This window comes from Lathyrus oleraceus, chromosome 1, assembly GCF_024323335.1.
Source record: "Lathyrus oleraceus cultivar Zhongwan6 chromosome 1, CAAS_Psat_ZW6_1.0, whole genome shotgun sequence".
NCBI lineage: Eukaryota > Viridiplantae > Streptophyta > Magnoliopsida > Fabales > Fabaceae > Lathyrus > Lathyrus oleraceus.
The window spans coordinates 260958534-260979492 of NC_066579.1; positions in this window are offsets into that span (position 1 = coordinate 260958534).

A 20959-nucleotide genomic window follows, 5' to 3' on the forward strand; every position below is an offset into this window, starting at 1 on the left:
CTACGGATGCGTAGGGGTGCTAATACCTTCCCTTCGCATAACCGACCCCCGAACCCAAGATTTGGTTGCGAGACCCTGTCTTGTCCTTTCCTTTTTTAGGTTTACTTCGAGCGTTTCCTTTCCCTCCTTTGGGATGAATAACGCACGGTGGCGACTCTTCTATCATTTTCTTTCGCCGGTTGTTTTTTCGCGCACTGTATTTTTCAGGTTGCGACAACATCAAAGTGGAACAATTTGACAATGTGATAGCTTGTGTAACCACTGGAAACTTCCTAGGGTTTAATGATGATGAGCTGCCGGCCGAAGGGAAGAATCACAACAAAGCTCTACGTATTTCCTTGAGATGCAAAGACCCCTTATTATTAAGAGTTTTGGTGGATACAAGTTCTTCTTTGAACGTTATCCCAAAGACCACTTTGGTGAAATTGCCGTTGGAAGGACTAAACATGAAACCCACCACTCTGATAGTGAAGGCTTTTGATGGCTCAAGGCGAGCAATAATAGGGGAGGTTGACTTGCCAATTAAGATTGACCCGACTATCTTCACTATTACATTTCAAGTTATGGACATACACCCTGGGTATAGTTGCTTGCTTGGAAGACCTTGGATTCACTCTGCAGGCGCAGTAACCTCTACCTTACACCGAAAGCTAAAATTTCTCACGAATGACAAGATGATCATGATTGGAGGTGAAGAGGTCACCCTGATTAGCCACTTGACTTCTTTCAGATATATCGAAGTGGAAGGCGAAATCACTGAGACACCGTTCCAGTCCTTGGAAGTGGTGAATGTATTGAAAGTCCAACAGATATCCGAGTCACCGAAATCAAAGTTGTCGATGGCCTCCTGGCAAGAAGCTAAATCTTCTATAGAGAAGGGGAATGCCCAAGGCTGGGACAGGGTGATAGAAGTACGTGAGAAGTGGGAAAAGTTTGGTTTGGGATATGAACCATCCTCAGTTGAAACAAGTAGTCAGCATGACAAGAAGCAGATTCCTCCTTTTGAAGAAACATTCACTAGTATTGGTCATATCTTTGGTGATCAAGTTGCAATGATTAACGATGAAGCTTATGATGAGGCGGTGTCCAACTGGGTACGTCAAGTAGCGCCCGATGAAGAACTAAAGAATTGGAAGACTGTGGAAATCCCCCAATTCTTTCAAAAGTAATTTTATTATTTTAATCAAAACCCTATGCTCTGCCCAAGGTACAATGGCATGTTGTAGGGCCTCCTTATTTTTAGAACTTTGATTATCATTAATAAAACGACAGTTTGCATTCAAAATTTTGCTCCTTTCCTTTCATTTTTTTACATATACAATAAAAATAGCATTAATTCTTATGCACGCACTTTCTAAATAAACTGCATAAATCATAACATGCAGAGACACAACCGAGACCATTGACAACGACAATGCTATGGTCTTTCATGATTTTGACTGTCCAATTTACCAAGCCGAAGACGAAGGCAGGGAAGATTGTGAACTCCCTGAAGAACTGGCTAGATTACTCAAACAAGAAGAGAATATCATTCAGCCATACAAAGAGGACGTCGAAGTCATCAATCTTGGAACAGAGGAAGGCAAGAAAGAAGTAAGAATAGGCGCCATCCTTCAAGATACAGTGAAGGCAAGACTGATAGAGATCCTCCACGAGTATACTGATGTGTTTGCTTGGTCATACCAAGATATGCCTAGGCTAGACACTGGTATTGTTATGCATAAGCTTCCGCTCAAAGAAGAATGCTCCACTGTTAAACAAAAGCTAAGAAGAACTCGTCCAGAGATGGACCTCAAGATTAGAGAGGAGGTGAGAAAGAAGTTTGATACTGGGTTTCTAGAAGTTTCCAAGTACCCACAACGGGTTGCTAACATTGTACCAGTACCAAAGAAGGATGGAAAAGTCCGCATGTGCGTCTACTACCGAGACCTAAACAAAGCTATTCCTAAAGATGATTTCTCATTACCTCACATTGATGTATTGGTAGATAAAACAACTTAGTTCTCAGTGTTTTCCTTCATGGATGGTTTCTCCGAGTATAACCAAATTAAAATGGATCCGGAGGATATGGAGAAAACTACATTCATCACCCATTGGGGGTCCTTCTGTTACAAGGTGATGTCGTTCAGGTTGAAAATGCAGGGGCAACATATCAACGTGCCATGGTGACTCTCTTTCATGATATGATTCATAAAGAGATCGAAGTGTATGTTGACGATATAATTTCCAAATCCCAAATAGAAGAGGAGCACATCACGAATCTAGAGAAGCGATTTGCTCGACTAAGGAAGTTTAGGTTGAGGCTTAACCCCAACAAATGTACATTTGGGGTTCGATATGGGAAGCTTTGGGGCTTTATTGTAATCCAGAAAGGAATTGAAGTGGATCCTGACAAAGTCAGAGCCATTCAGAACATGCCTGCGCCAAAAACTGAGAAAGAAGTTCGTGGTTTCTTAGGGAGATTAAACTACATTTCCAGATTTATCTCTCACCTCACCGCCACATGTAAACCAATATTCAAGCTTCTGAGAAAAAACAAGATATTGAGTGGAGTAATGATTGCCAAAGAGCCTTTGACAAGATCAAAGAATACTTACATGAACCACCAATTTTGATGCCCCCTGCCCAAGGAAGACCTCTATTCATGTACTTAATAGTACTCGACGAATCTATGGGCTGTGTGTTGGAACAACAAGACGAGACTGGTAAAAAAGAGCACGCCATCTATTATCTGAGCAAGAAATTTAATGACTGTGAGACCAGATATTCATTGCTTGAAAAAACTTGTTGCACACTTGTGTGGGCCGCTAAGCATCTCAGATAATACGTACTGAATCATACGACTTGGTTGGTATCCAAAATGGACCCCATCAAGTATATATTCTAGAAACTAACTCTTACCGGCAGAATTGCCCGATGGAAAATGTTGTTATCAGAGTATGATATCCAATATGTCGCACAAAAGGCCATCAAGGTAAGTGTACTAGCAGATCATCTTGCTCACCAACCGATAGAGGATTATCAACCTTTGAAGTTTGACTTCCCAGACGAGGACATCATGTTTGTCAAAGACTCTGAAATCCCTGAACCTAACAAGGGACCTGAACCAGAAGAACAATTGACTCTCATGTTCGACGGTGCTTCGAGTGCTATAGGTCATGGGATTGGGGCAGTACTTATGTCTCCCAAGAATTTTCATCTACCATTCACTGCAAAGCTTTGCTTCACCTACACGAACAACATGGCTGAATATGAAGCATGTATATTGGGGCTAGAGGAAGCTATTGTGTTAAAAATTAAAATTCTCGAGGTATTCGGAGATTCCGCTCTAGTGATACATCAAATCAGAGGTGATTGGGAAACAAGACATGCTAAACTAATTCCATACTTAAATGGAGATGTGTTGTACAAGCGAAAATATGACATGGTCTTACTCAAATGCATAAACAAACATGAAGTTAATCAGCTTATGAAGGATATACACGAAGGGTCCTTTGGCACCCATGCAAATGGGTATGCCATGGTGAAGAAGATCCCGAGGGCCAGTTATTATTGGTTAACAATGGAAGTTGACTGTTATCATTACACCATAACATGTTACAAATGCCAAATCTACGTTGACAAAGTGCATGTACCGCCTACCCCATTGAATGTCATAGCATCACCATGGCCTTTCTCTATGTGGGGAATTGACATGATTGCGATGATAGAACCCAAAGCATCTAATGGGCATAGGTTTATTTTGGTGGCCATAGACTATTTCACCAAATGGGTCAAGGCCGCTTCCTATGTGAATGTCACAAAGCATGTAGTGGCTCATTTTCTAAAGAATAATATCATATGCCGATATGGGGTTCCCAGCAAAATCATCATTGATAACGGGTCCAACCTTAACAACAAGACCATGGAGGAGTCGTGTGCAACGTTCAAAATTGAACACCATAACTCGTCACCATACCGTCCCAAGATGAACAGGGTTGTTGAAGCCGCGAACAAAAATACCAAGAAAATTATTCAGAAGCTGGTAGTCACGTATAAGGATGGGCATGAGGTGCTACCTTTTACGTTGCACGAGTATCATACATCAGTGCATACTTCAACAAGGGCAACCCCTTATTCCTTGGTTTATGGCATTGAAGCAGTCCTCCCTATAGAAGTGGGAATCCCCTCGATGAGAGTCCTGATGGAGGCTAAGTTAGGCAAGGTTCGATGAGCTTAATCTTATTGAAGAGAAGCGCTTAAAAGCGTTATGCCATGGTCAACTCTATCAGAGGCATCTTAAGAAGGCATTCGACAAGAAAGTCCATCCTAGAGTATTCCAAGAAGGATATTTGGTGTTGAAGAAAATCTTGCCCATTCACAAGGATTCTAGGGATGGGGATGAATTGCCACTTCCTACAAATGCTGATGCAGTTAAAAAGTACTTTGTCTAAAAAAGTGGAATAATAAAGACCGCTAAATCGAAAACCTGAAAGGGCGATTTAGGCAAAAATGGCTATCCCAGTGGATCGAAAACCCAAAAGGACGATCTAGGAAAAAGTTAGGGATGAAAATAAAAATTTCTAACACGTTGAGTTGAAAACCCGAAAGGGCGACTCAGGAAAAAAAGAGGGGGATCCAAGCAAAAGTTAAGGATTAATTCCAAGGCAAAGAACTGTACCTTCAGGCATTCATCACACCTCTGAAGGCGAAGAATCAATCCATCTGACTTTTTCAAAGGCAAGGTCCTCAGACCGTTAAAGACATGAGGATCATAACAGTGTTTGAAACTCAATGGAAGCTCAATTTTTTATTTCCATTATATCTTTATACACAACAATTACCTCATTAAGGAATCACATCTTTATGTACAGTTACCCATTCAAGGGTCAAAGAAATAAAAGGAGAAACTTTCTCATCAAAGTTGCACCTAAATTATTTTATATTTTATCTGCCTGTTTGCAAAATGCCTTTATTACTGATAAGAATCGTTTTTAAAAATTTGGAGAAAAAAACATTTGAATAAAATGATAAAATTACTCTTGAGATATCAAAGGGGGAGACTCATAGCCTCCCAGATTGTTCTTATTGCATAAAGATGTAAGATCATTTGCAGACAACCATGGTCATTCCCATTACGAACAAATCAACTTCCTTTAGAAATGTACTCATGTGCATCCTATCACCGATAAGTCTCTAGTATAATTTTGACGTAAGCATTAATAAAATGTGGCGTCGTTAAAGTATCAAGTGTTGAAAAGTCTGAGCCCCTCAATAGCTTGGAATGCCCAAATATATTTCCAATTACCCAAAAGGGCATCGTTGCCTGATTTCCATTGGTCTCCCCGACAGCAGAAAGTCCATCCCACTGACATCTTCATTGAAACAAAATTCATTAACCCGGACACCAAAAGAACCTTTGTCTTGCAAGAGGGAGAGCAACTTAAAGAAAGACATTCCCAATTATCCGTTTCTACTCCCGCATACATCACATGCATTATTTCACGCATTATGTTCCTGCCAACCCGGAATTTCATCAAACACAATCATATCAACCATCAACATACATATGTATAACCTTATACAAAATATAAAATCATTCGCATTCTTACATGCACATCCTAAATACCCTCAGCAATTGCATACTTGCGTGTATCGCATGCATCATTCCATGCATGGTACTTCCATCCAAAGTGGGGCATCATACAAAAAAACACACTACATAACATAACTCAGGACTCGGGGGCATTCATATGTATCCCAAACATTCCTTAGTTAAAGTCAATGGTGTTATTACCATGCACGCGCTCGTAGAATTATTTCCCAGCAAGTAATTTAAGGTTGTTAATAATATTCCCCAACATTCTCGCTATTGCTCCCCAAGTAGAGGTTACCCTAAAAAGTCTTTTATGAGCTTTTCCCCTACAGAGCTTTGCCAATAAATTCCTTCCAAATGGAGCATTTTTCTGAATTATTTCCCCAACAGATATCTGTTTGAGATGCCGCTTCATTAATATGAAGAGTCTCATTTGTATTTTAGAGATACTGCTCTAGTATCCGCGAAGAGTCTTAGATTCAATTAAGGTATCATCCCCTTGTTGGAATATCTTGATTAGATCATATAAGATGCTGCTTCGTTGATTCGGAGAATCTCATTTATCTGTTTGAGATACTGCTTCATTTATCTGAAGAGTCTCATTCGTATTTTAGAGACACTGATCTAGTATCCGTGAAGAGTCTTAGATTCAATTAAGGTATCATTTCCTTGTTGGAATATCTTGATTATATCATATAAGATGCTGCTTCGTTGATTTGGAGAATCTCATTTATCTGTTTGAGATGTTGCTTCATTAATATGAAGAGTCTCATTCGTTGTTAGAGATACTGCTCTAGTATCCTCGAAGAGTCTTAGATTCAATTAAGGTATCATTCCCTTGTTGGAATATCTTGATTATATCATATAAGATATTGCTTCGTTGATTTAGAGAATCTCATTTATCTGTTCGAGATACTGCTTCATTTATCTGAAGAATCTCATTTCTCTATTTGAGATACTACTTCATTGATAAGAAGAATCTCATTCATTTTTAGAGACACTGCTCTAATATCCTCGAAGAGTCTTAGATTCAATTAAGGTATCATCTCCCATGATTGGAATATCTTAATTCTATCCCATACGATGCTGCTTTGATTGATACAGAGAATCTCATTTATCTGTTCGAGATAATGCTTCATTAATTTGAAGAGTCTCATTTATTTTTAGAGGCACTGCTCTAGTATCCTCGAGGAGTCTTAGATTCAGTCGAAGTATCATACCACTACTTTAAAATCTCGTTCTTGGCACTCAAGATACTGTTATGGACAATATTTGGGTCTTTTCGTATTTAATTATCTTCCACCAAGAATGAACGAAGACCGCCGTCATTCATAGTTTCTGGTTCAAGGTAATTAAATAGGGGCAGCTGTCATACCCCAATTTTGTCCAGGCAGTTCAAAATTGCTATTAGCATTTATAAATTGAAAGTTTGATGCACGGGCTCAGGATTTAAGGATCTCTTTGGAGGAGGAGTTTAGGTCTTTGTTATCACTTTAACATAGGTTTTACCAGGCATTAAACCACGATTCCTACATCTCCTCGTATTGTGGATTTGGGTCAATTCACATATAGGAATCTAGAATCCATCAAAGGTTCTATGATAAGTGAAAGGCTTATTCTACATATACCTAGAGATTATGTGGGCTTTATACAGTCCATGTCATTACCTACTTCATGAACAAGTTACCTTGAAAGCTCACACTTTACCGAGTCAGGATCATCTAAAGAATATCGCATGACTCATGAGTACAAGGTGGCATCTAAGAAGGAAATAAAAACAAATCTTTTGAATGGTTTGAAGTTTGAGTTTGGCGCATCATGTTCAGTCCACTACCTTCCCATTCAAATTTTTTGCTTATTTTGCTTTGTTAAAGCTACCTTCCCATTCCAAGTTTTTGCTTATTTTGTTTTGTTAAAGCTACCTTCCCCCTCCAAGTTTTTGCTATTTTGCTTTGTTAAAGCTACCTTCCCATTCCAAGTTTTTGCTTATTTTGTTTTGTTAAAGCTACCTTCTCATTCCAAGTTTTTGCTTATTTTGTTTTGTTACAGTTGCATCTCGTCTACCTAAGGGTGGTGGGTCTAAAATAGACTCATGAAGTTCCATTTCAATTGACAATCATCATTGGGATTTATTTACATCATAGCATGAAAAGAGTTTTATTAAGTCAAAAGTTTAGAGGTCCATTTTGGTATCAAATATGTCTAAAAGGTAATTGGACTAATAAGCTTCATGCATAATGACACATTTTGGGATAACTTGGAATAAAAGGATTGAATTACCAATTTTATCTACATGGAGGAACCACAAGGCTTGAGTTACAAACTTCATTATCAAAGGCACAAAACATACAAACTGTGTTAATAAAGTCCTATAAAAATTCTAGCCTATGATCCAAAGGACATAATTTTATTACAAGGAAAATCCTTAAAGGTTGGATATATGTATCAATTGATCATAGTCAGCCCCACACTTTTTCTTCAAACTCCCAAGGGCCAATCACGATCAGGATCAGTACCTGCAGCAAATGATAGAAACGGAGAGAATTAAAGTACTGCACCAGAAAAATGAACCAACTTCAAAACTACAAGAAAGATGAATTTCGATTATTAGGGGTACATAAAACACACAAAACCTTCAAATACATAGCAGTTACCACAGTAAAAATCCCTCAAGGGAAATGATACAATCATGATATGGGGAAGTGGAAACTATAAACAGGAATTTTCTCACGAAAAAACAGCTTCATAAAGATCAACAAGCAAATATATGAAGCAAAGGAAATTACAAATTAATTCAAATCCATGGGACCACATAACTTATGAAAGATACTCACTCACTACAGACAAAAACGAATTTGTTCCCACCAAACTTGCAGGATCCACATTCGGTCCCCATAATATCTAAGAAAAATCCTCTCTAACGAATTACAGCTAGTGCCTGCAAACCATTCGCACACGATTTTGAAACCCATAGACCCTATATAAATATGAGGACCCAATCATTGAAAAGGGGGACCTATCGTTACGTTGCAGAAATCGTTCACCCATGACCAACCCTAGAGCTCGTTTTTCTATTAACCGCGCAAACTCATCATCAGAGTTTGAGCAAGGTTGAGCTATAAATCGAACCTAAAGCAAAGAATGAGTAAAAGGTAGCTTTAAAGGAATCGGAAGAGGATTACGTTACCTTCGAGTTGTCACCAGATTCACGTCAGAGTCTCTCTGAGTAGGTAGTCTTGATTTCTTCTTGCCTTTTTTAATTTGTCATGATGTAGAGCTCCTTTTGCTGACCTTTTTTCCTTTGGTAATTTCTTGAGACGCCTTCGATCTTGGGTTTAATTTCGTTTTGTTAAAGTTAGGGTTTTAATGTTAGGGCTTCCGATCTGGAATTTTGGTTGGGATTTTGGTGTTTTTGGGGCCAAATTTGTAATCACGAGCCTAAATAAAGAGGGGTTAGTGTTTGAGATTTAAGTTTTTGAGTGGTGGTTCGCCGGAGAAGAAGGTGGCGCCGCCGCTGTTGGCCAGCAACCATCGTCTTCTCCGGTAGGTTGCGATCGGAGGAGATGTGTGGAATTGCAGAGCAATTTTGGGTTTTGGGGTTGAAGAGAGACAAACATTTTAAGGAAATGGTTGGTATGCCATCCCCTCCCTGGTATCGTGTGTGGAGGCTCATTACGCTACCGCACTCTAACGCATCATGGCCTTTGGATACGTTTGACCAGGACAGATCTAGCGGTTTGGCGGTCTAGATTAGTACCCTCAGTCAACAGAGTTGACTGCGCCTCTGGGTGGATTTCTTTGCCTATTGGGCCTCCGGTTTGAGGCCTGGAGTTATATTTGCTCCACGCACCCGCGTTTGCAGCCTGGGGTCTCCTTTTTGGGCAAAGGGGAAACCCATTGGATTTGTTTTAATTCATTCACTCGTTTACTTTTGTTTTGTTTTTATATCATTTGTTTTATTTAAACTAATTAATTGATTATAGATTTTTTTAACAAATTTATATTTTGATTAAATAAATGAAGTTTAATAATTTATGTAATTAACCCTTTTATGTTATTATTATTTTAATTTTTTAATTGATTATTTGTTTATAGTACTAATTTAGATTATATTGCATTTGCATGATTGATTCGTTTATACACATTTTTGTGCTATTTAAATCGTATATCGAAGTTCATTTTTTTAGAAGGATGTACAATTGGTGATTATTCTAAGTAATATAGTCTCATTAAACCATCAAGAATTACATAAATCTCGATTTAATATCGAGCCCACTTTTCATACCCTTGTAAGTCGATCGCTTTTATGCATCGCCATCAACCTCAGATAGCTTACTCTTGGACTCTCTTACAATGAGACCTATTCGGTTATTAACTAATCGAGTAGATGATTGGTACACTAAAATAATCCAATTTATTCGCAAACACAAATTTCAAACCTCGATCCAACATCGAGCATTTTCATTCAAATTAAATTAAAACACCTGATTACAATTAAAACGCCACATAGAAATGAAAAAGGAGATGGTTTTGAGCCTTCAACTCCTCCCCTCAATTATTTGAATACGAGTTCCCTTACTCGGTTAGTCAAATAATTGTCATTTCTATCCACCTAAAACCAATTAAACCAAATCATTTTCGTAATAAGAAATAAAAAGGGGGTAGGTTTTGAGCCTTCAACTCCTCTCCTCGATTGTTTGAATACGAGTTCCCTTACTCGGTTAGTCAAAACATTTGTCATTTCTTTACAAACTTCTAACTCAATTAAATTTATCATTCTTATAATAAACTACACGAAAAAGGAGATGGTATTGAGCCTTCTATTCCTCTCCTCAAATACTTGGATATGAGTTGCCTTACTTAGTCATTCAAGTACTTGTCGTTTATCTTAAAATACATCAACCATACATAAACCTATTTTCATAATCAATTAAGGATGAAAAGGGATATGGTTTAGAGCCTTCGATTCCTCTCTTTGGCTATTAGGATACGAGTTGTCTTACTCGACTATCCGAGTAATCGTCATCCAACAAAATATCTTAACACATCAAACCTATCTTTCTCGCCCACGTGCAATCGAAACCAATCAAACAAAACATCAAACATATTAATCCAAATTGTCACCCTCGTGTGACCAAAACTCTTTTCAGAAAGAACACTATTTAATCCCTTCTAACGCGCATAACAAAACTAGTGTTTAAGCCTCCGCCGAGAGTAAATAAGCTAACGCTTAGCCTTTAGAACACGATCTAAATAGTTTTTCACTAAAAGACACCAACTAATCGTAGTTCCCCGAACTACGAATGCTCTGATTTCCTTATTGTACTATAAGGATACGTAGGTCGGAGATTGCTAGATCTTCGCGAGTACACTAATAAAAAACCTCCCCTTTTCCTTTCTGAGGTTTCCATCCATCTCTTTTTAATATTTTTATCACTCGAAGAAAACAAACAACATTCAGCTAACATTCAAATCGCAAATTAAACTAAAAGGTTCTCGTTGAGTACAATGGACGTGAGAGGTGTTAATACCTTCCTTTTGCGTAATCGACTCCCGAACTCGAATATGGTTGCGACGACCATTATTCTATTTTTCATAGGTTTTATCGATATTTTCCTATTCCCTCATTGGGATAAATAAAGTTCGGTGGCGACTCTGTTCGAACTAAATTTTTCCGCGACCATCGCGAGGAATCGTATTTTTCGAGATGCGACACTCCAAGAAATAAAAATAAGAAACGAGTAATTGTGTATAAGTTAAGCAGAACCAATATGGTAAAAGGTGCCAAAATGGTTTAAATTTGATTTAATGGCCCAAAAGGCTAATATTAATTACAATCAAGACTTATATTCATTACATAAAGATAGACAAAAATGGAAAGGAGACTAGAACTAAAAAGGAAGGTTGACCTTTATTTGGAGGTATTTTGCTTTGAGAAGTTCCAGACGTTTCTCACATAAAGACCTTTTCGACCAGAGAAGTTTGATTTCAGATTCAAGTTTTCGCACTTTTTCAACGAACTCCATGCCGAATTTTAGTTCTTTAGCCATCAGGGCATCACCGAACTCCAGGAGTTCACTTTTGCTTCTTTCAACTTCAGAGATTTTTTTCCCGCATTTCTTCTATTTGTTTTCTCCACAAAGCAATGTCACGATCATGACCTTCGATCTTCTCTTTGTTCTTTTGTTTCGTATGCTCCAGTTCCATTGCCTTGTTGGTCGACCCAGTGGCGGCATCCCAGGGAGCTGCTTCAAAGCCAACCTTCTTTTCGATCTCCCCTGTTAGCTGAGGTAGTAGCTTATGATCTTCGACAGTTTGGTCGATCATAGTGCCTACCTCCAAGTTAAGATTGGCCACTTCAGGGGAAGCTTCTAGCAGATTGACTTGATTAAGAAGGGCCCTCAAGGTTAAGGGGGCAGGAGGATCAGCCAACAGGAGCATGAACAAGTCACTCTTAAAGCTTTTTTCCTTAATTTTTCAAAGCACTTCATCCACAGCCATACTCGAAGGTTGATCGTCAGATGCCAAAGCTACCTAAGGTTTTTCTCAAAAAAACTTTCCCTGCAGCTTAATATAGCTTTCAAATATTCAACGGTTTGGCTTCATTTTAGAATAGCTAGTTCTTCTGCAGAGAGACCCCCAGTACTACTTGCCGAAACTCTGCTTGATGGAATAACTGCATTGGTTGGAGTGGCAAGATTTGAATTTGACCCTGTCCTTTGCCTATGTCCTAGGCCCCTCGTCATTATTGTCCCCTATTTGGAAGCCTCAATCATCATCACCAACATGGAGTGGGGTCTGGTTACCTTCGTCCTCTTCCTCCATCACCATGTCTTCTCCATCGTTACCCTCTTGCTGGGGATTGACTGTGCCTTCGATGTTGCGTGAATCATCTCCAGGATTGTCTCCAGCTTGAACTTCTTCACCCACTATCATGGTGTCTTGGTTCACTCCAGCGTCGTCATCTTCGTTTGAATTAGCTGCATGATCAGAACCGCTGGAGTGAGAGTGTTGGGTAGTGGTCTTTCCATGCACCATCCTGAAACCAGAACAATAGAAAAATGAGTGGTGAAAGAAAGTAAATTAACTAATCAAGATAGAGTCAGGTTTGTTTTACCTTGTCTCCTTCGACCCTAGGGTTGAAGTCATCTGTAACACCCCCCAAACTACTACCACTCAAATACAACATACAATTGCATAATAAGAGTAAATTAAAGCATGCATACACGAGGGCATCACATTTACTTCTGCCAAAAATAACACATGCCATGGTCACATACAAGTAACACGAATTATAAATCAAAACCAAATAACCAACATGCAAACTCACACAGCGGAATAACATCTCTCTTCATAAATGGTAAATAGTGATTATTCCCATAAATCATCTACCACAAAATATCATTTCGGGCTCTAAGGCCACTCAACATCAAAACCAACATATCCAAATAACTAGATAAAAGAGGGCACAACAATATATCTCAACATCAAAACAAATACAAATAATCCCATAAACTCAAGTGTTACATGACTAGAGCACTATAGACTACCTAGTCAAAACACAACAAGAACTAGCCTCTAAATCTAATCCATGTGCGAAGCACCACTATCTTCGGTACCTGAGCGATGTCGCGATAGAACACTATTCCAATAGAAGGGTGAGAATTCAAATCATTATAGAAAAACATAATAATATGAAATGTATAACAAACATACATATATTATTATAATTCATCACGCTTCATACAAACATGCATCATATCATCTTATTAAAGAATCACATGTTTACCATCATACGACATGGCTCAACAATCCACAAATATTCATTTATAAATACTAAACGATGTACAAAAGTCATATTTCACAACATATGAATTTCATGTACATATTATCATCCATCATCATTTACAAATCATCATCAAATATGTATACAACTTTCACATGATTCCATAATGTATACAAGTCACCATTTCATCACATATATCACAAATAAGCACACATATCACATCAATAACACATCAACAATTCATATCGAATGGATCACCTAAAATCCACGTATATGCATATCTACCAAAATCATATCCACACAATCATATCACATAATCACACAAACAACAATTCACACCGACATGTGCGACTCAATGTGTGACTCAATGCGATATGCATGTGGATTCCATCCGTTATCATTTCTGGCTTGCCGAGCGTCTCTTAAATAGACTAGATAACCACCTCTAAAGCTCGATTCGACATTAAGCTTTCAAACCCCAAACAATACATCAAATGACATTCATCATCCCATCACAACACATTAACATAAAGCAAACAAGCCAATTCATGTTATTCATCAAATTCACCAATTCACATCATCACATACATAATTTCAAGTATTATGTTTCTTCACAATATCCATCTAAAACCAACCATATACATGCCAAACAATAGAAAACATGCCATTCACATTCACCACACATACAACATACATCCATATTAGGATTCTTTTGATAAAATATTAATCTACTGTTATCCAAATGAATATCACGCTATAGATAATATTCTTAGCTTCGTAACAGTTCAAACGGCACCTCAAACGGAGTTACAGTTCAAAAGTTATTGAATTTACAAGTTTTTCAAAATGCTGTCAAAAGCCAAAAAATTTATTGTTGCGAAAATGCTGTCAAAAACCAGAAAAACTGCTGTTGCAAAAATGCTACTGTCCAACATAAATCTTCATCTTAAAACCACATTAATCCATTATTTTTCATGAAATAAATAGTTATACAACCTATATGTATATATCATATAGCAACTATTAGGATCATAGAAACAAGATTCTAAGCTCCACTAATTTTCACCAAAATCCCAAATCAACCATTTTCAAGTGAAACTCAAACATGCAATTATACACCAAATCATGTTCTATACACATACCCATTCATGGAATTCAATATAGAAACATCATAGCATAACATAAACATCAATTTCATGGATTAAAACATAAACACATGTTAGGGTTTCTCAAAATCAAAATCCCCAAAACCTAAGTTCATGATATCTAACCTACGTACATTACATACATTATGTTTACCCATAACCACTTGAAATCCCACCCTTACCTTAGTATAGATGAAATCTCTAGGTCATTCTTCTTCTAGTTTCCTCTTCTCCTCTTTCTCTTCTCTTCTCTTCTCTTCTCTCTTCTTCTCTTGTTTTACAAAACTAACTTTAATCTCTAAAACTCTTACTATCCTTTTAACTCATAATGGGCTTAACCCACTTATCCACCCATTCTAATTAATTAGGCTCAGTACTAGGCAATTGCTATTTCTACTCATAAAATTCAATTATTCAAATAACACATATATTCAAATAATTAAAATAATCACCAGAACACATATTTAATTAATTATCACACCAAATAATGATTAATTAAAATAAACACCTAATAAATAAATACGGAAATTAAATCGGGGTGTTACATTATCACTTTCACTCTGAGTCGCTGCTATCATCACCATGTCTTCAGGGGTAGGCTCTTGGATGGTTAGTGCATAAGACACTTTCTTGGAAAGTTTTGTTGGAGGCTGGCTCAAAGGGTCGGTGATCTTTGGTTGTTGTTTTCTCTTCTTGGATGTTAGGTCGAGCACATGTGAAAGATCCTCTTCGTTCTAATCTATTATGACAGGGGTTTCTGTGGGTTTGTTTTGAATTTTTATGGGGGTTAGAGGAGGTTTTCGAGCAGCCTGAATTTGGTATTGGAGTGTCAGTACCATTAAACATAACAAAGAGTAAAAAAGGGCAAGACGAAGATATACCTATGCGGGTTTGCTGTCTCCCTCAGTCTTTGATTCAATTGGCCTTCTGTTTGTTGGTTTCTTGGGTAGGACCATGGTGGCTAGAAGAAAATAACATAGAGCAATTAGTGTAAGCTAAGGGTAAATATCCTAATAGAGGGGTATGATTCGAGAAAAACCTCTCATGTCACACCTTCATATATGTCTGATTCGATGCGAACATCTTCGATCCCTATATGAAGATGCCCTTTAAAACTGTCTAGAGTATGCTTAGCCGCAACCACCTGCTTGGCTTTTTCTGGGACTGTTGTCGAAGGATCTTAATGGACTCCTAACAGATAAACCAGTCTGGAAATGAAGGGGAAAGGGCCACTCCAAAGTCAACATTAGGAAGTGGAGGAAATTTTGGGGGGAAACGTTTCAAAAGCCATTTCGTAGCGTTTCTCATGAGGAACGTACGAAGGGATTTTCATAGTTTCCATTTTCTTTGAAATTTTTTATTTGAGCGTGACAGTTGCTTCGCGGATGGTTCGACTAAGATCATCAGGCCTATAGGCAGTTTCAAAGTAATCTTGGAAAGCTTGGATTTGTTTGATAAGCGTATGAGTACCTTTTTTGGTTCTTTCCTACACAAGAAGAAAAGCTTTGTCAAAATGTTGGGTAAAGGAAGAGACATCATAAAACTCTTCAATATAGTATATTTTCCATCATCTCCCAAAATCTCGAGCGCAGAGGAAGTCAGGCTCGAAGTTGATAGGAGTTAGTTGGGTCCTGCCAGTATATCTGGCTATCTACTTAAGAGCGGTGGTTTCAATATGGACCGCGTTGTAGAGAAGGATGCTACCCTTTTTTATCATACAGCCACTTCGGTAGAGCTTGAATTAACCCAAACTGTTGAGCAACAAGGTTGGGTTGATAGGCGATCAAAGTAACCTGAACCTTCAAGGGGTTTAGTCGAAGGGTTAAGATCCTAGGGGTCAAAAAGGCTTCCCAAATTAGCAGAGATTATGTCTCTCGTTTTTTGGAGGGAGATGGGAAAGGCCTTGTAAACCATTCTGGACCATACTTTTTGGCAGCAAAGGGGGCCATGCTCGAAGTAAATAAATGGCGCTTGGTGAACATCATTATATAGCCCATGAAAGTTGGTCGAAGGGCTTGTCCTTCATCATTCGAAGTCAGCTGGTCCAGTCGAATGCCTTTGATCCCTCTATTTTTTACTTCCTTAGCTTCTTCATCAACGAGGCTTTTATTCGGTAGACTTGCCTCGAATGTGGCATTAAGCTAGAGTTGTAGTAGCCAAAAGGTGCCAGAGAGGAGGAGATTCCCTTTTTCACCCAAGTTCTTCAATTGAGTGACTCCATCACTCAATGATTCATAAAGGCTTACAAGTATCATTTCACTTAGGCAAACACCATGTCTAACATGTAATTGGTTCGCCAGGGTGAGGTACTTTTTGGCAACTTGCAGAGACTTCGAGCAGAATATAAAATGAGACAACCACAGAGCTAAGAAGGCTATATGTTCCACATCAGAGACGGTGTCAGTGTCTTTGTCATGATAATGTATAATGTGAGTCGAATACGTTGCTCTAGAGGTCGAAAAAGTTATGGTATCTTCAGAATCAATCTCAGGGTCATACGTGTGTCTAATGAGTTTTAGCCCTGAGATAGCGGTTAAGTCAAAAAGTGTTGGTGTTTCCATGCCACATGGGAGGTGAACAATGCAATCTGTATTATCCCAGAAATACGGTGAAGAAACCAACATGGATGCACTATACTCCAATCCTACCTTCAACAACATTATCAGGTCGTAAATTCCCATGTCTTTCCAGTTTTGGGCTTTGGTTTTTTCTATTTTATTTATCCATTCCAAATAATCGGCTGGGTCTTTGAATGAGGGAGTAGCGCAAAAAACTCTAAATCCGTTGTTCATGAATCTCAAATCTATGGTTTCATTAGTGTTTGGGTTTTCAGCAGTGGTTAGTTCGACCCTAGGTTTTTCGCTTTCCCTATTGGTTTGCATTTTTGGTAAAAGGGAAGGTATTCTTTAAGTTTTCTAAAATCAGTGTCTAAATCAGTCAAAGGCCCAAATAATGCCTGAGTTTTCCAGAAACAGAAACATGGATAAGTACATGGGATGCATAGATCCTGTGTTGTTCCTCCGTTTTGGGATCTGGGATGTATATTTGATTACCCACCATTATTGGATTAGGTAATATGGTAAAATAAGGGAGTTTCGAAATCTTCTTGGGAGCTTTTGATTTGACAGCCATGGTCTTGATAGCTTTTCTCACTTCTTTGGGGGGTTTTGCTTGAGGTTGCCATGGTTGTTGAAAGTTGGAAGAAGAAAAGATAATCTGGGTTTTGGTTAAAGATTGTTTGAGGATGAATAGCTAGAGTGTTTGAAAGTTCAGAAAGCGTAAAAAGTGAAATGGTAAGTTTGTGGCTTTTATAAGCACGCTTGGAAGAAAAAACGTTTCAAATCAACATTGATGGTGGACAAATGAGTGGGATACGCGTCTTTCTTGGATAATGTGATGGAGATGTGGTAATTAATGTCTAAACTCACGATCTCCTAGAGTCTAGGTAACATGATGATTGAAAAGATTCAGTTGTGGGCTGAAGAGACGTGGTTAAGAAAACGTAATGATGACTCTGACGTTACCAGACAGCTGGGAGAAACTAAAAAGTTTTTCAACATTGGAACATTTGGAAATATGCCAGTGTTGTCCAAGGCGTCAAAGCATGTTCTCAAAAGATGTCTTTTTCTTCTATGTGTCGAAAATAACATTTTTTTGGGAACAATTTGCTAGATCCTAATTTCGACGCCCATTTTAGAGTTACAAAATGGAAATTCCATGTAAAGATGTTTTCGACTGAATCTTATATTAGGGAGCTCTAGTCTAAAATCCTTGGATGAGAAGGGCCAATGTGCAGTTAGGACTTAGAAATATTCTTTAGTGTTTTGGAGACAGTTTCGACTAGAGATTCAAAAATTCAAATAAAGGAGGGAACATTGTTTTAATCTGAAACTGCTAAGGTACACGTGAAGCATAGTGGATAGTTGCATCCATGCAAAGTGCCATTTGTCTCGACATGATTAAGAGGTCGTTGGAAACAGTTATTTCTATTAGTATAAATAGAAGGTCTTAGTGTTAGGATCAGTGTGTGTCAAAACGTGTACAAAGTCTGTAAAACTTACCAAGTACCCATGTGAAGAGGAACCGTAAATTAATAAATATACCTTCGTTTTACACCATTGTATTACTTTGAAGTAATACAATTTACCTTTATTTTTCCAGAAAAACTTCTTTGTTTCGAATATTCATCTTTGTTGCCAGTTTTCTACATTTCTTTTACAATCTCTCTCTTTAATTTGTGTTAGTCTCTTATTGCCTAAGTAGTTTCACTCATTACCATCATCACAATACTGTCGAAGTATTTGTATTTACTAGAATTCACTTTAAACAATAAGCACATGTCCTAGGATCAATCTGATCATTCCTGTAAATGACCAAATTTAGTAATTTGGAAGATCAGCGGTTGTTTACCAATTTTCACGGTAAACAAAATTATGTCAGAACAACTACCCATTTGTACTACTGGAAGAATTTGTCGAAAATCACCACCGAATACAACAACCTTTTCCCCAAATATTGTCTCTGAAGATTTGGACCATGTCATAATGTCTTTGAGTGTTTTATCCAATGCTTCAAAACAATATTTGTGATACATCGGAGCTTCGTCCCAAACGATTAACTTGGAAATATTTAGTAGCTCAACACGATCACTTTTCTGTTATATATTACATGTAAATGATTCTAACATTGGTATTGGAATTTTGAACATCGAATGTGTTGTTCGACCTGCCGAAAGTAATATTGAAGCTATTCTGGATGAAGCAACTATCAAGCAAATTTTCTTTTGTGATTATATGTAAGAAGCTAAAGTTCTCCACATATATGTCTATCCAGTTTCTCCATATCCATATAAAAAAACTCCACCTCTTTGATTCTCAACAACATTGATGATTGATCTGAACATATCTTTGTGTTCCACTTTACTTAAGATAATGTTATATTAATACAAAAACAATGTATTAGAAAAATTGGCAACATTACTAATCTACATATGAAATAATACAAATACATCCTGTCATGAAAAAATAACAGCGTTTTTAGTCAACATGGTATATGGTACATACATAGAAATGTTGTAGTTTTTGAAAATTAATAACAATTCAATTATATATGACTTGATTTGTAGACATAATAATTACTGAATTTGTAATCTTGAAAATTTTATAATACCAGTTAGATGTTGGTACAACTGATTGAATTCAGAGAGTTTCTCAACTGGATCGTAGTGTCATACCCCAAAATTTGCCATCCATTTTCATTTTTCATCCAACCTATGACTTGAGATTCACCTGTGCTCATTCATGTCTCATTCACGTGCATCATTCATTCATGTTAACATTTGCTAACAATCATCATAGATTCAAAGTTCGTGGCTGACAAAAGCTAGGGTTTGCTTATGGTTCAAGCCCTAGAAATATGGTATGGAACATCATATGGAATCATTGGGGTGAAACCCTAATTTCTCGATCTTTGGGACATGAATTCAAGGATACTTCATCTTGGCATTCATCTGTGCCTCAAAACCCTAACTCTAGATTGTGCTACTATAGGACTTTGTGTTTGATCTCTTGAGCATTGATTTGATCATCTAAACCCTAATTGTGGGCCCATGTGTTAGGAAATTGTCTGTGGGGAGTCATGCTTGGTTTGAACACCTTGATTAGGGGATGTGAATTATGAAACCCTAATCAGGGATGCTTGGTACTTGTGTGCCAATTGAGGTTGACTTTTGACCATGGAATTGACTGAAACCCTAACTCATTGGGAAGAGGTACTTGACCATATTGTCATACATTTGTTCTTGCATCATCAACCATCAAAATTTCCTTTGTGCATGAGATTAATTCATTTAACCTATATATCCACTTGTTTGAGATTTCATCTGGATCAAGGTCTTTATTTACATCCATTCTTATGATGTTTTCAAGATCTTAAGTTTGATTCATTGTCATTGCTTCCATCCATATGGTGTTGTATTGGTTAGTAGTCTTTGGTATTTGGTTATGCAAGTATACTTCATTGCTCTCAATGTATTGTTGGTTCATCTTCTGGTCCTTGGTCCATTCAAGTTCAATCACGTCCTCATTCATGGCACATGCAAGTTTGCTAGTTCTTAGTTTTTGTGCTTGGGTCATTGTCCACAGTCTTGTTTTATACAATATCATTCAATATTCATTTCAATTCATTCATTACAAAAGCGTTCATGTATATAAAAAACCACATTTAAAGCCAAATTTATTACAATTGACTTTGGTCAACAGTTGACTTTTTGGTTAACGAGTTGACCAAAGTCAACTAACCCTCCCTTGACCCTCTAAGACATGTTTCTATTAATTCTACCATGTTTCATTACCAAATTCTTGTTTTATTGGTTTTCTTCATGACTATGAGACTTGGTCTATTTCTTGGTTCATTTCTAGGTCAGACCACCATTTGAACCCAGAAACCAGGTCC